General features: G+C 43.3%; 1 long non-coding RNA gene across 1 annotated transcript; it reads right to left on the reverse strand.

Moving 5' to 3' along the window:
• Nucleotides 1-1,474: 1,474 nt before the first annotated feature.
• On the reverse strand, nt 1,475-15,009 carry LOC129343307 (uncharacterized). The gene is made up of 5 exons (XR_008598286.1): nt 14,985-15,009; nt 11,321-11,341; nt 6,885-6,914; nt 3,031-3,060; nt 1,475-1,744 (listed from the first exon to the last, which is right to left on the reverse strand). It is a non-coding gene; the product is annotated as an uncharacterized LOC129343307 (long non-coding RNA).
• Nucleotides 15,010-15,839: the final 830 nt, after the last annotated feature.

Below are 15,839 nucleotides of genomic sequence, written 5' to 3' on the forward strand. Positions count from 1 at the left end.
ATCTGGCCTGGAGATGGCTGTAGAAGGTTGTTAAGAGTTAGCTGGATTACTGAAGGTTTGGTAATAGATCATCTAACATGCTGAGGTATCTTTGGATAGGAAGAGAGACCAAAGAAAACACTGTGACTTTTATGTTTGCTGGGCCCAGGGATGGAGCTTTCTTGGTGTAGGGCATCAGCACCTGAGCTTGCATGCCAACCAGTGTCAGGAGATGGCATCTGACTAGCAGCATCTTAGGGTGCATTTTACTGGGCAGGTTATGATTCTTGTGTAGCAGCAAAGTCACTACTTTGAATCCAGAGCCAGAGTGGGCTGCCTAAATCCTGGCAAACTATTTCAGTAGCCTCTTAAGGGGTTAGCAGTCATACCATTTCTCCTTATTGAAAGGACAAACAAAGAATATGAAATATGAAGCCCCTTCCTCATGTGTCATAAGCAACAAATATTGCTTGGCCAGATGCAAACCCTGGCTGGAGTTAAACATTTACCAGATGGTAAGCCATGATGACTAGTTGCCCCTCCATGCTCCTGAGAAGCACTTAAGTAAAACACAAAGGTCTTCCAGGAGTTCTTGCTTTATCTCATCAATACTCTTCTGTACCTCCCTCACCAACTTTCCTAATCTGGGCTATTCAGGGATCTGATAAGCCCTTCCCATCCAGCAATCACAGGTTGTCAAGCACCCTTCTCACCTTTAGCTCCTCTCAGATACATTCAGTCAAACTTATTTATTGTTTCATCTCAGGGCAAGCTATCAAACGATTGTTCCCAGAATAGAAGATGTAGTTCTGCCCCAGGAGTACATGTTACATTATAATTGCCCTGCCCCCAGCCATATGGTGTGTGTGTGTGTCCTTGGGTCTTATGCACACCCTCAGAAGCATGTCTGACCCTTCTTCTTCCTGCCACAAAGCACTGGTTGCTCAAGCTGCTGCCCCTATGCATGTCCTCTCCCCCTCCTAGTCCAGTAAATAACACCCTTCCCTGGACCTCTCTTCCTCTTCCTCTTCCTCTTCCTCACTGATCTAGTTAGCTCTTTGTGTGTTGTGTCTATTCTGTGCAATTGCTCTTTTACTACTCCCTTAATAAAAACTATTCCTGTTGAACACTTGCCTGTTTCTTTCAGAGAAGGGAACAATCCTGGTATACAGTGGCGGAGACCCCAGTTATTCCCTCTTGCTGCTTTTCCTTGTACGCTAATTTCCCCAATGCAGAAGGAGATCTTCTTATTTGGGTAACAGGGGAACCCACTCACAAGGAATAGAGATGACTCAAGTAGTTCTAGTTCATCTGTTTAACACTGACGAAATCCCAGCCTAATCTGTATTTCTTGTCTACTGTCAAATTTTTGATGCCTGGGGGCAAAAATTTGTCAACAAAAACAACAGTAGGTAGGGCTGAACTGACCGTCTCCTAGCAATGATGGAAATATAATTTTTCTTCCTGCAGCCATTAATGAAATCTCACAAACCAGTTTCCTGCTGTTGCAGTTTTATTTTTGCAAAGCTTTTGACATTCTCCTGGGATGTAACAGAATCGTTCTCATCCCAAGCCCCCTTTTTAAAAAGGCAAAACAATCAACGATCTCACTGACAATGAATCTAGATTGTACCACTATGATTTGAGATTCTCTATTTTCATTTGATTGGCTTGAAGGGAAAGCAAAGGGCAGGAAGAGCATAAGAGCAGCAAGGCATTGTCATCACAGTCCTGCGTCTTCACCAAGTCATGTCATTTATGAGGCCTAGAGAAAAAAGGACAGCTGATAGTACAAACACTCCCAATGAATTAGGGCTACAAATGTCAATCACTGACAACATAGATTCATTTTTCCACTGAAGATTTTCAGCAGGGGCATGTCAAAGCTAAGGTATTTTAAATCTCATTAAAATAAAGTCATGTCATGTGCTTCATTTTCTCTGTTCCAAAAAAGGTAATGTTTAATCTTAGCTGGTTTGCACCACTTCCTTCTCTTTCATTGTCAACTTTGTTTTATATTGGCTGTCTTCAATCTTACTGAAGCTACATTTTTTTGAGAGAAGGTACTAGATGGCACCAGGGTGAGCCGGTATGGTGTAGTGGTAGAATGAAAGACTGGGAGCTGGGAAACTCAGCTTCAATTGCCTGCTCTGTCATGGAAACTCACTGGGTGACTTTGAGTCAGTCACAAACTCTCAGCCCAACCTACCTCACAAGGTTGTTGTGAGGGGAAAATGGAGGATAGGAGAATTGTGTAAGCAACTTTGGGTTCTTTTTGGGGAGAAAGGAGGAATTTGTTTGTTTTTTATTACCTTTTTAGTACGCCTTTCTCACTGGGACTCGTTGGATTACACAGTATGAGAATATAAATGAAGTAAAAATAAATAAATAAATAAAATGTGCTCCTTAAAAAACTGTATTGTTTTGGATTTGAATTTTGGGAAGGGTCTAAAATAATACCATGATTTAATTTTATTTGGTTCCGGTTATAATTTTGGGACTTGGGTTAGGTTTGAAGGGAATTCTGGAATCATTTGGGTTCCATTATTCCCTCTGGGGGCCACAGACTCCAATGGCCAACCACCCCTGTTAGTCTCTTGCCAAGAACGCCACCCCAGGGGTTGCCACAAGTCAGCTATGACTTGAGGGCATTCTCCACCACCACTTATTGTAAGACCCTCTAACTACAGTGTGAAATGCCTTGTAGAAAAGTTTGGGTTTCCCACTCTGTAGTGGCCAGTAGCAGCTCTGAAGTATCCTCTGCTACACAAGGTAACACACTTCTTTTAAGCCAAGTCTGGATTTGTAATGGATAGAACTGAGTGCTCACAATAAATGTGTATAAAAGTGGTGGTCATGGTTCCATCCACCAAGTGCACCCCCACCTGTCAGCCTCTCCCTTCCGTTCAGCCCCATTGACAACTCCATTCAGTTCTACATAGCAAGGGCTGACTATGGGACATACTATCGATAGCTTTCCCTCGACACCCACCCTATTTTCTTGCTTTTTGCAAATATTTACTCAAGCCGCCCTGATGTCGAAATACTCACAGATGTTTCTCCACCAGAAGAGTCTGTTCCCTAAAAAGCAGACATGAATCAAATGGGGGGAAAGTGTTAATTATAATCCTTGGTCAAGGCAAGTTTATTGATTATTATGGTCTGCGACCAGCATAAGCAGGACACTTAAAACTAGGGGTGTGCAAGCCAAAAATTTTCGGCTATAGCCGAAAGTAGAAAGCCGAAAGAAGATTCTCTATCGTTAAAGCCGAAAGCCGAAACAAGAATCTCTTTCGGCTTTCGGCTTTCGGGATTCTTTCGGCATTATTTCGGCATTCTTTCGGCTTTTTTCTAAGGGAAAATGCCACCGTCTTCCAGGACGCCTGGAGGAGGCATTTTCCCACCGAATAAGCCCAAAATTGGTGGGGACCTTCCTCTAACCCTTCTCTAACAACACAACTAACTTCACATTAAAGAATCACCCCAAAAAATTGCTGTCAAAAGCACTTTATTTCTGTAACTGCTTTAGGTTACACAGTAGGAAGGCACCACAGAGCAGGAAAGCAGTGTACTACACAAAAATAACACAACTCACTTCACATCAGAGAATCACACAAACACAATTGCTGTCAAAAACGGTGAAGTGGGTTGTATCATTTTTTGTAGTACATTGCTATCATGCCCTGTTGTGCCCTCCTACTGTGTAACCTAAAGCTGTTCAAGAAATAAAGTGTTTTTGCCAAGAATTGTGTTTTTGTGATTCTCTGATGTTAAGTGAGTTGTGTTATTTTTGTGTAAGATAGTGCTGCCATGCCCTTTGGTGTTCCCCCCTGCTGTGTAACCTAAAGCTGTTCAAGAAATAGAGTGTTTTTGACAGGAATCGTGTTTTTGTGATTCTCTGATGTTAAGTGAGTTGTGTTATTTTTGTGTAAGATAGTGCTGCCATGCCCTTTGGTGTTCCCCCCTGCTGTGTAACCTAAAGCTGTTCAAGAAATAAAGTGTTTTTGACAGGAATCATGCTTTGTGATTCTCTGATGTTAAGTGAGTTGCTGAGTTGTTAAGTGAGTTGTGTTATTTTTCTGTGTGGGGGACTGCTGGTGTAATGTGTCATAATGCTTTGCCTACTTGTACTTTGGAAGGGAGAAAAAAAAATTAAAACTTTATTTTGTGTTGTTTTTGTTTTATTCTTTGTTGTGCAGTTGGTTCCCATCATAGGGAACAATGGGGCTGGCTGGCCAGCCATCTCTGTAGGTGGTGGGGGAATTTGAGGGAGGGTGTCTGTGGTTCAGGTGCTCTTTCACAGGGACCAGCTGGCACTCAGAAGTGTGCCCACCATTGTGGCACCCCTGGGCTGTGCAGAATTGCCCAGGGAAAGAGAGTTTAGAAGTTCCCAGCATAGGGAACAAAGGGAGAGGGCTGGCCTTTGCCAGCCTGTTCCTGGGGTTATGGGTGTGGGGCAGGTGGGGGTGGATTTGGGTCTGTGAGGGGCTAATGTGAGGATTTGGGTCTGTGTGTGGCAGCTGGGGGGGGAATTGGGTTTGTGTGGGGCTGTAAGGGGTGGACTTTAGGGGCTGAGAGGACCTACTTGGGGAGGCCATGAAATGCCCCCCCAAGTAGGAGCAGTCTGAGCCTTGGTGGGGGGTGGGAGGAAGGGTGAGAGAAGGGCCCCAGAGGGCTCGGGGGCATTTTGCATGCAAAATGCCACCCCTGGCAAGACAAGCCTTCCCCAGCTGTCAGTGGTAGAGAAAAGAGCACCTACTTGGGGAGGCCATGAAATGGCCCCCCCAAGTGGGAGCAGTCTGAGCCTGGGTGGGGGGTGGGGGGAGGGGTGGGAGAAGGGCCCCTGAGGGTGAGGGGGCATTTTGCATGCAAAATGCCACCCCTGGCAAAGGAAGCCTGCCTCTTCATTTTTTCCCCATAGGAAATAATGAAGAAGATTAGCAGCAGCATGCTAACAATATGCTGCTCCTTCGCTTTCTTATGGGAGGATGGGGGGACCTGCTTTGGGGGGCCATAACATGGCCCCCCAAAGTCCAATCTGTCCGAAACCTGGGTGGTTGTTAGAGAAGGGCTAGAGGAAGGTCCCCACCAATTTTGGGCTTATTCGGTGGGAAAATGCCTCCCCCAGACGTCCGGGAAGACGGAGGCATTTTCCCATTGAAAAGCCGAAAGAAAGCCGAAAGAATCCCGAAACGTTTCGGCTTTTTTCTTTCGGCTACCCGAAACGTTTCGGCATTCCCCGAAACGTTTCGGCATTCCCCAAAAGAAGCCGAAACACTTTTATTTCGGCATTCTTTCGGCATTCTGAATGCCGAAACGCACATCCCTACTTAAAACCGTTTAAAAGTTCAAATGGACTTAAATATAAGAGAAGGCAATAAATAGATATACAAAGATAAAAGGAGAAGTAAAACATGCTGTAGGTTAATTATTTACAGAGTTAGAGCACGTTCAGACTGCCATATGCAATTTACGGAACTTATAGACCTGGGCACAAAATCGCGCTACCTGGCGTATTGTTTGATGATTCCTTTCAGACAAGATGTAGTCAAGTTTAATTTTGTTCAATCTACCAGGGAACCTTTCAATTAGTGGACTAATCCTTTCGAATCGAATTTTCCTATGGTGTGGACAATTGAAAAAATATGCTCCATTGAATCAATGACAGGAGCAAAGCCTGTGAAAAAATATGCTCCATTGAATCAATGACAGGAGCAAAGCCTGCGAGAGTAAGAGGTTGCTTTGAACTTTCCTTCCAAAACAGCAGATGGCAACATCAAGCTTCTAGCTAAAGTAAATGCCTTTCTGGAATTCTTGGAGTCAAGAAAAAAGAGATAATCTGTAGGAGCAGCAATATATCTGATATTATCGGAGGAGATGAAACCTCGTGCTCTGCGTAGGTCCATTTGCCTTTCAATGTCTGTCACTCTCTGCTTGCCGAGTGATTTTGCTCAATCACTTCCAATGGCTAACAGGACTTTGGGGGATAGGCCCAATTTTTTCAAAGATTTCAAAACCGCCTTTTGCCAACTTGCCTGAAATTGGTCTTGTAATATTAAAGGGGGCATGTCTTGGGGGTTTACACTTCCTGTCAGCCATATGAAAATTGAAAGGATACAAATTCTAGCCTCTTCCCGTAACATTCTAGTTTTCAGTCTAACCCAAGAATTTGGCATGCATTTGGGTACTTGTAGTAGAGCTCGAAGTAATTTGGCCTGAACTCTCTCAAGTGAAGAGAAAGAAGAGGATGGTGGCCCCAAAAAGGATTCATATAATAACTGGGCCAGCGATTTAGCTTTAGACAGTCTGAGCACGGCTGGTACGTAATGATCCCCTTGAGACCGATAACATTTCAGCATGCTGTTTGCTGTTTTTTCTCCTGCATTGGCAATCTTCATAACTCCAATTTGTAATCGATTCCCAGGTAGAAATGACAGATTCTATCTAGATAAGCTTTTAGCCGATAAGGACCATGGAATTACATTAAAGGTGGCAAATTTTGTTGTGCAAGCCATACAGATTAGGAAGTATTTTACAGGGGGAAATATTTAAATATTTTATAATGTTAAGGATTTTAATATTTAATAATTTGGTCTTAGGCACTCAGGTTTTAAGGTTTTAAATATTTAAGACTCTGTACCCTGAAATTTTAGTGAATAGATTTGTAAATAATATGACTTACCATGACTGGGTTGTATGCTATAATTGTGTGGTCTATGACCGTAATAAAGATTGACTGACTCCTGCATTGGCAACATAGCTGCTATGAGATGTTTTAGAGGTAGAGGCTTGCAGGACTACAACCAGATATTTAAAGCTGTCGATAGTTTTCTCTCTATACCTGCCCTATTTTCTTGATTTTTTGCAAATATTTACTTAAGCTGCCCTGATATCGAAATACTTACAGATGCTCCTCCAGAAGAAGATCCTTCCCCCTAAAAAGCAGACAGGAATCAAATGGAGGAAAAAGTGTTAATTATGATCCTTGGTCCGTTTTGCTCAGTAATGTCAGCAGCTCTTACAGGTTTGTGACCAAACCTGGGATGTTACAAACCATCACTCTACACATTATGAGTTCTCTACAGAGCCAACCAGTGCTCTGCGCAGACACATATCACCTTTGGGGGTTGGCTTCTATTAAAAAACGAGTGAGTAAATGAGCTCAGAAAGCTGCTGCCAGGGAAGGGAGAGCTCCTGTCTTTCTCCCAAGCTTTTCCCCCCATGCAAAGACGTTGTGGAGGGGAGAAAATTCCCCATACCTGCTGCTCCATATGGAGGTATTTTGTGCACTTGCAGCAGCAGAAAGGGGAAAACTCTCCTTCCCTCCACTGCTTTTGCACAGGGGAAAAAGTTTGGGAGAAAGGCAGGTGCTCTCCCTTCCCTGGCCGCAGCTTTCTGAGCCCAGTTGCTCTCTTGTTTTTTTTAATACAAGCCAATCGCCAAGTTAATGTGTATCTACATGGTGCACAAGTTGGCCCCAGGGAGAAATCGTAAAAGAAATCATTAAAAAGTGACTCTTTGGCTCTTAGCCTGTAGTTTGATGCCTCTGGATAAACCAGCTTCTGAAGCCCAGACCAACCAAGGATATAGATGGTTGCTTTATTGGCTGATCAATTTATTTAGACTGCATTTTGGTGTTGTAAGCTACTTGCATATGTTCAGGGAGAAAAGCAGGGTATAAGTATCTGAATGAATAAATAAAGGTGTCTATGGAATGTGGGGTCATTTTGCTAAAGACAAAAGTCATTCAACACAGAACAGCCTTTAGCAGAACGGCTCTGTAGGGCCACCTCAGAAGAGAACAAGTCATAAAAACCCCAGCATAAAACAAGCCAGGGTACAAAAACAGCGTAAATCAGAATACATGAGAAGCAGCTCTTTATTTTTGTCTTGTTTGAGGCATGTGGTCTGTTCTTTCTGGGTCTATTCAATCTGATGTTTGTAATTGTGATTAGAGATGGGCACGAACAGCGATACGAACTAAAAAAAAGCCACAAACAGTCCAATCAGCTGTTTGCGAACAAGCTGTTTGGGAGGCCCATTCTAAATGAACTCTAAACGAACAGATGTTTGTTGCAAGCCTGGTTTGTTGCTGTTCAGCAAGCCAGACAGCCTGGCACCTGCAATCAATTCCCTTGGCAACCGGAGGCAGGGACTGCCTGAACTCTGTCTGAACTCCTGCTGTTGCCCTGGAAACCCCAATCTAAGCCCAATTTAGATGGTTAGGCAGGTCTTCCTTTCAAGTGTGGAGCTCCAAATTTGTTACAAGGAAGCAAAGAGTAGGGGGAAGGGGGGCTCCCAGCTCTGGTTTTGCAGACAGTGAGGGAGAGACAGTTGCTGTTGGCATTTTGAGGAAAAGACAGGGAGAGTGCATTGGAGCTTGAATTTTCTTTGTGTGTGGTGGGATAGGGATCTATCTCTTCAAGTTCCAGGGCTGCTGCTAGGCTCTGGGCCAAGCTGTTATTTATTACTAGTATCTTTCCTGCTGCCTGCTCAGGTAAGGTTTCTGGGAGTGGTGTGGTAGGGATCGACCCCTCCAAGTTCCAGGGCTGCTACCAGGCTCTGGGGCCAAGCTATTATTTATTATTGGTACATTTCCTGCTTCCTGCTCAGGTAAGATTTCTGGGAGTGGTGTGGTAGGGATCTTGATGGCTGGAGGAGAGCCTGCTGGCCCCCATGAACAACGAACATGTTCATGAACATGTCACGTTCATCAGTGTTCATCGTTCATGGATGGCAACAAACAACGAACACAATGTTTGTGGGGGGGGGGGGGTTCTGTTCGTGCCCATGTCTAATTGTGATGTTGTTTTCTTCTTCATCTGAAACTTAAGTGTTCTGATTTGCATGCTCTTATATGGTTTCTGGGCCTATATATTGCTCTCTTTTTTAAAAAAAGTAAAGTTTTTATAAAAGAAAATGTAACAAGTAACAGAGAAACAACAAAACTAAGAAAAAATACAAACTAAAAGAAGGCTTCCAATTTTCTCTCTAACAAAGATTATATCTTGCTCTATGTTTACAAAGAAAAGCTCCCTTTTTTCTATTGACCAAATTCTTTATTCATCAAACCCACTAATCATCAAATCATTATTATCTATTTCATGCAAAAAGTCTATAAGGGGTTTCCAATCAGCAACAAATACATTTATTATCTATTCTCTAATCAGTGAAGTATGTTTAGCCATCAATGTGAGTTCAAGTCCCTTCTCCAACCATTCCTCTATTGTGGGCAATGTCAGACTCCTCTACTTTTGCGCATATGAATTCTCACTGCCTGGGGCTATATATTGTTCTCAAAAAAAGTTGACTTTTTAACTAATAAAATACTCAGTTAAATAAAAGGCCTACCACCTCTTGCTCAAGGAAATCTGTGTTGATGTTGTTGTTGTTTTTTAGCAAAAATGTGCCAGTACTCCTATATAAAGTTGCTCCAATTTCCCCCAATTCCCCCCTCCCTCTCCAGATCCCTGTTACGTTTCCCCTGAGAATCCACTTCCTCTTTCTCTGCCAATGTGGATCAGCCTGGTGCATGAAGATCAGGACTTGGGAAAGCTCCCTCCAAAAGGTGGTGGTACTCAGTACGGGTCAATACGATCACAAAAAAGCCCTGAAGGAACCTCAGCTATGGATGTAAGAAGCTCTATAAAGTAACTGTATTTGATCCTTCAATGAAACACATATTCTGTTGCACACAGTGCCGGATCTTCAAGGCCTGCAAGTTGGGCTACCAAGTTGCTGAACAGTGTATCTCAACAACACCTCTCATTGTTTCCTCCTTGTTGGCTATCTTCTATGCTAGAAATTCCCAGATAAGCACTGGAACTGGGGAACAGAAATGGGCACGATCCGTATTATGATTAAAAAACCCCTTGATAATGGCGATTGTGCAATCATGACCTGGCGGATTGTTATCGGCCAAGGCAAATGATCCAGCCATCGGGAGAGGCCTGGATCGGGGTGTTCGGGCTTGGATCGGGGATCCAGACACTCAGGCGCCAGCAATCTATTCCCCTGGCAACGGAGCCAGGGGAATGCCTGAGCTCTGTTTGCCCTCCTTCTGTTGCCCTGGAAACCCGAATGGAAGCCCAGCTTTCCTTGATCAGCAGGGCTTCCTTCCAACCACAGAGCAGCAAAGCAGTCACAAGTTGGGAAAAGACACCCAGGGGAGGGAGGAGGAAGGGGGTGTTCTGTAGCCATGGACACTCCAATCTCATCCCTGCAAACCCTGATAGGCAGCTCTGACAGCCAAACACAGACCGTGTCGCCACCTCACCATGCCCACCAGGCCCGGCAGCCACCGGCACCACCCACCTTCCCACATAATACCAGTGTGCCCTGCTTTGGCCTCCATGATCCATGATCCACGGATCAGGAATGGGAGATGATCGGCGCGGATCATCAGTCCTCTGGATCGTTAAAATTTTTTGGATCGTGCCCATCTCCACTGAGGAATACCACATTTTGGAGGTGAGACTGCAGTTCCTCTGTGCTCACGTGGGGATTCTTCAATTTCTATTTGTTTCCATCTGCTTGTCACATTGCAAGAATAATATTAGTGAGAAATGTCCTGTAGATAGGCTGGTTTTCCCACTTTAGAGCTAGCAGTAGCATCTCTGAACCATCCTGCACTACCAAAATAGAACCACGCTGGATCATTTCTTCTGAGCCAAATATGGGTTTTGAATGGATAGAATTGAGCTCGCAATAAAGATGTGTAAAAGTGATGGTTGTGGTTCCATCCTGCAACTGTCTCCCCACCTGTCTATTCCCCTCCAGCCCCAGACAATTTCTTTCAGTTCAACATAGCAAGGGCTGGCTATGGGACATTCTGTCTATAGCTCTCCCTCTCCCTCCTTCAGTTTCCTTACTTTTTGCATGTATTTACTTAACTAGACCTATTGTAGAAATAGGCACATCTTCCCAAAAAATTCCATCCTCCTGCTACATCACCACCCTGTGTTGTGTAACATAAAACAATGGCAAGGGATGAAATTACAAAAGAGTACACTGATTGCTCTACAAAGAGAAATGAAAGAGAAAATCTTCTTCCAAAGAGAAAAAAGGAGAAGAAGAAGAACCAGTGGCTATATTTTAAAAAAGTAAATTGCAGAAAAAGAAATTCCTCTCTGTATAACAATGCTAAGAAATATACATGCACTCAGATATTATCTGTACGCTTTGCGCTTAGGTTAACTAGCGCCTGATTAGGGTGGGGTCTGCAGTCTTCAAAGACACATGCAGAAACTGCTAGGAAAATTCTGACTGGCGTGATCTAGGACCCTTAGAACAAAATATTATGAATCATGTGGAAAACACAGAAAGGATTTGCAATACTCACCTTCGAACCACTACCCAATAGCTATATTTAAAAAGAAACAATGAAATAACATTAGTTTTTATTCTGCTTTCTGTTCCTGAATATCTTCATTTCTTATTGATGGTGTGCAGGTTGGGCAGCGTTACCCTCAAAGTGATTATTTTAATAATATATCTCAACTTCTGATTTAAATAAGCGTTACAATTTAAGCATCATGGATTTCATTAAGAGTTTTGGTAAATATAGAGTATTTTTAGACTCTCTAATATTATTTCCTACATCTCTGTGTGGAGAGGCAATGGCTCTTAAATTAATGTAAATTCTCTGAAGTAACTTAATGCAACTCAGTTTAATTTTTAACACTTGAAACATAAGCTATTCCAGTTTGCTTTGAAAAATGCAGTTGCTGCAGTATGTTCAGTGTCTTTAGTGCATGTGCAGGGGAGATTTATAATGCTTTGTTAAAGGAACAAATTGTTTTGTTCTTCATTTAGTCTTGCAGATCTGCATGAAATGTTCTGAGAGCCAGTTTGGTGTAGTGGTTACGAGTGCGGGACTCTAATCTGGAGAGCCGGGTTTGATTCCCCACTCTTCCACTTGAAGCCAGCTGGGTGACCTTGGGTTAGTCACAGCTCTCTGGAGCTCTCTCAGCCCCACCCATCTCACAGGGTGTTTTGTTGTTGTTTGGATAATAATGACATACTTTGTAAACTGCTCTGAGTGCGCATTAAGTTGTCCTGAAGGGTGGTGTATAAATCAAATGTTGTTGCTGTTGTTGTTAGTGCAAATGACCCTTTTCTTAAATTTTCTTGTGTTTCTGTAACAACATCCTTTACAATGGGATTTGGTGGAGGAATTTTTATTTCTTTTTATTTATTTGTTTGTTCGTTCAATTTATAGTTCACTATCCCTGCACACAGGCTCAGAGTGTATCACATCCAGTGTGCAATATAACAATTAAATATAAACAGTGTAAAATTAAAACAGATTTAAACTGGTAGCATAAAAAGTTTGTAACACCTTTGGCAGCACATTGTATGATCCCACATAATCGTTGGGCCCACAATGGTTGATGGCAAACAGCAGATAAAACAGAGGTCAGTAGGAAGCTGAAAAGGAGGCTCGCCTGCCTCAACCACCAATGGTCTGGTGGAACACCAATGGTCTGGTCAGGCCCAGCGGAATGATAATAAGTCCCGCTGGGCCCGAGTTGTCTCAGACAGAGAGTTCCACCAGGTTGGGGCCAGCACCAAAAAGGCCTGGGCTCTGGTTGAGGCAAAATGAAACTCCTTGGGCCAGATACCACTAGTAGACGTTTTCCTGCTGAGCGAAGTGCCCTGCAGGGAATATAGGGTGGGAGGTGATCCCATAGATATGCTGGTCCCAGTCCTATAAGGGCTTTAAAAATCAGAACCAGAACCTTGGACTTGATCTGGAATTCTACTGGAAGCCAATACAGGTGGCTCAGAACAGGTGTCACATGTGCCTGGAATGAAGTCCCGGTCAAAAGCTGCACTGCTGCATTCTCAACCAGTTATGACTTCCAGAGCAGGCCCAAGGGCAGCCCAGTGTAAAGCAAGTTACAGTAGTCCAGCCTGGAAGTGACCATTTCATGGATCACTGTTGCTAGGTTGTGAGACGAAAGGTAGGGGGCAAGCTGCCTGATCTGATGGAGATAGTAGAATGCCAATTTGGCATACAAGACTGCACCCAGGCTCCTTACCAACAAAGCAGGAGCAAGTGGTGCCCCATCAAGAGATGGGAGCCAGATCCCTAAACCTGACAGCCCATGACCCAGATACAAGACCTCCATCTTCACTGGATTTAACTTCCGTCTGCTTTGCTTTAACCATCCAGTCACGGCCTCCAAGGCCCTGGCCTGATCATACAGGACAATATCTGGTCGGCTGCCCATCAGCAGATAGAGTTGGGTGTCATTTGCATATTGATATATACAGCCCAAACCAAAACTCTGCCCCAGCTGGGCAAGGGGGTGCATATAGATGTTGAATTACATCGGGAAGAGTATTGCCCCCTGAGGGACACCATACACCAATGGGTGGCATGACGTCAACTGTTCTCTCAATACCACCCTCTGTCCCCAACTGTGGAGAAAGGAGACTAGCTACTGTAAGGCTGTCCCAGAAATCCGCACATCAATGAGGCGGTGGATCAGAAGCTCATAACTGACCATGTCAAACACTATGATAAGATCCAATAAAACCAGCAGCATTGACCCACCTCGATCCAGCTGTCTGTGAAGATCGTCTGTTAGGGCAACCAACACTGTCTCCATCCCATGGCCAGGGCAGAAACCAGACTGATATGGATCCAGGACCAAGGAATCCTCCAGGAATACTTGGAGCTGTTATACCACCACCTATTCAATCACCTTGCCCAGGAACGAGAGGTTCAAAACTGGTGGTAATTGGCCAGATTGGTTGGGTCCAAAGATGGTTTCTTCAGGGGAGGCCACATTACTAACGCCTTCAATGCTCCCAGAAAAACCACAGAGATTGACAATGGCTTCCAGTGGAGCCCAAAGCCCATCTAAACTGGCTTTCACCAGCCAAAACAGGCAAGGTCCAAGGGGCAAGTGGTAGACCTCACTGCTTACAGGATCCTGTCAACTTCGTCCTGAGAGAGCAGACTGAATTGATCTAACACAGATCCAGAAGATGGCCAAGGGGTCTCTAGTTCCCTGACTGAATCAATTGTGGCTGACAGGTTGTGGTGGATAGACAAGATTTTGCCCACAAAATGGCTCCCAAAAGCCTCACAGCTGATATCCGAATTTACCATTTGTCGATCTCCCTGCAAAAGAGAGACTAAGGAACAAACCATTTGATATAATTTTGCTGGGCATGAAATTACGGACACAATAGAATCAGCATAGAATTCTTTCTTTGCCAACTTCACTGCCACTTCATAGGCCTTCATAAACATCCTATAAAATGTTCTTGTCTTCTCGCCACAATGTCTCCTCCACACTCACTCAAGCCGTCTAAACTTCTGTTTTCCCTAGCATAAAGAGATGTCTGATTTTCTTAAATAAATAAATTAGTGTCAAATCGTTGTTGCCACTGAATGGGAAAGGCCCTAATGGCTAATGTTCCATTTTTTCTTCCTTTGTCATTTTCAAGTGTAAAACATAATTATATGGTCTGTGGTGAAGAAAAGTTAGACAGAAATGTTTGAAAACTGAGTGTATTATCACCACCTAGCATGGCGAAATTATCTGCTGTGGCTGCAAATCAGCCCATTTGTCTTCTGTGGTTCTCAATGACCAGAGATATGGGACTTTTCTGAAAAACTAATAGGCAAAACATGGCAAGGAAAGACAAAATTCTCACTGAGATCACCACATCTAGGGTTAGATATGAGGGTGTTGCAAACTTTGGATACTGCACCTGAGAAGGCCTTGCTTCTAGCCACTGCCAATCCTACCTGTGCTCCTATTTGAAGATGAAGCAGAACTTGTAATGCTTATCTAGCTAATGGATGAGGAACAGTCTTTTGAACCTGCCGTGAGTATAATTTATCCCATAGCAAAGGCGTTTTTAGGAAGTGGCATGTAAAGTAAAGAGCTTTCCAAGTATAAAGACATTAGAGATGAAGAAATTCTGGAAGCACACTGGAAAATTGGGAAACAACTCTTCATACCCAGACAAGTTGTAGTACTTACTTTGCCCACGAGAGGAACGTTGTTCACCAAACCCTGAACAGAAAAAAAAAAGTTATTCCACCATATTTTTAGACACTGTTACACTGGCTAGAAGCTACAAGCTGTCCCCTCCATTTACTTTATCAAGAGAAAATAGGACAAAAAGAAACAAAAGGTACATCTAGAGATACTATATAATTCTTTCCAGAATGAAGGGGGGGGGGAGATTGGAGCATTGTAGCAACATTGACTAGCTGAATACACTTAAGGCTCTGCTCACACAGCCATTAAGCCTTTTCGACTTAAATAGAGTGCTAATATTGCTCCGTAGATTGGGAATTGACCCAATTAAGAGAACAAACCAATGAAACAGTTAGAAATCCAGGGTTGGATTGGCCACACTTTATTGAAAAGCTATTAGCATCTCTTGCATCTCTGAACTTTATGTTCATAATTGATTCTGTCTCCCAGAGCTGTGTGATATGTTCTAAATGTGAAAACAAACAATTCCTTAAATTTTCTTGTATTTCTTTAACACCAGCCTGTACAAAGGGATTTAGCTGACAAAGCTTTCCTTAGCTTGGAAAGAAAGTTAATGGGAAGGTAGCGCCCCATTACTTTTTTGCACACCTGGGTGTTGTGAAATCTGAAAGACTTCTGCGAAGAAGTCTTTTGAAGAATCTTGAAGATGGAAAAGTTACAAAACATTCGCTAAAAACATTTATTTCCTGCAGCTAAAGTCACTTTCTAAAACAACGGACAAATGGAAATACCGGAATGAATCAATCCCTCACAAAAAAAAAAAAAAGGATGAACACGCAGACATACGGAGCATTTTTTTAACACTTTTGTTAGGAGCCTAAAAGTTGGAAGTCC

This window comes from Eublepharis macularius, chromosome 15 (genome assembly GCF_028583425.1).
Source record: "Eublepharis macularius isolate TG4126 chromosome 15, MPM_Emac_v1.0, whole genome shotgun sequence".
In the NCBI taxonomy this organism is placed as follows: domain Eukaryota; kingdom Metazoa; phylum Chordata; class Lepidosauria; order Squamata; family Eublepharidae; genus Eublepharis; species Eublepharis macularius.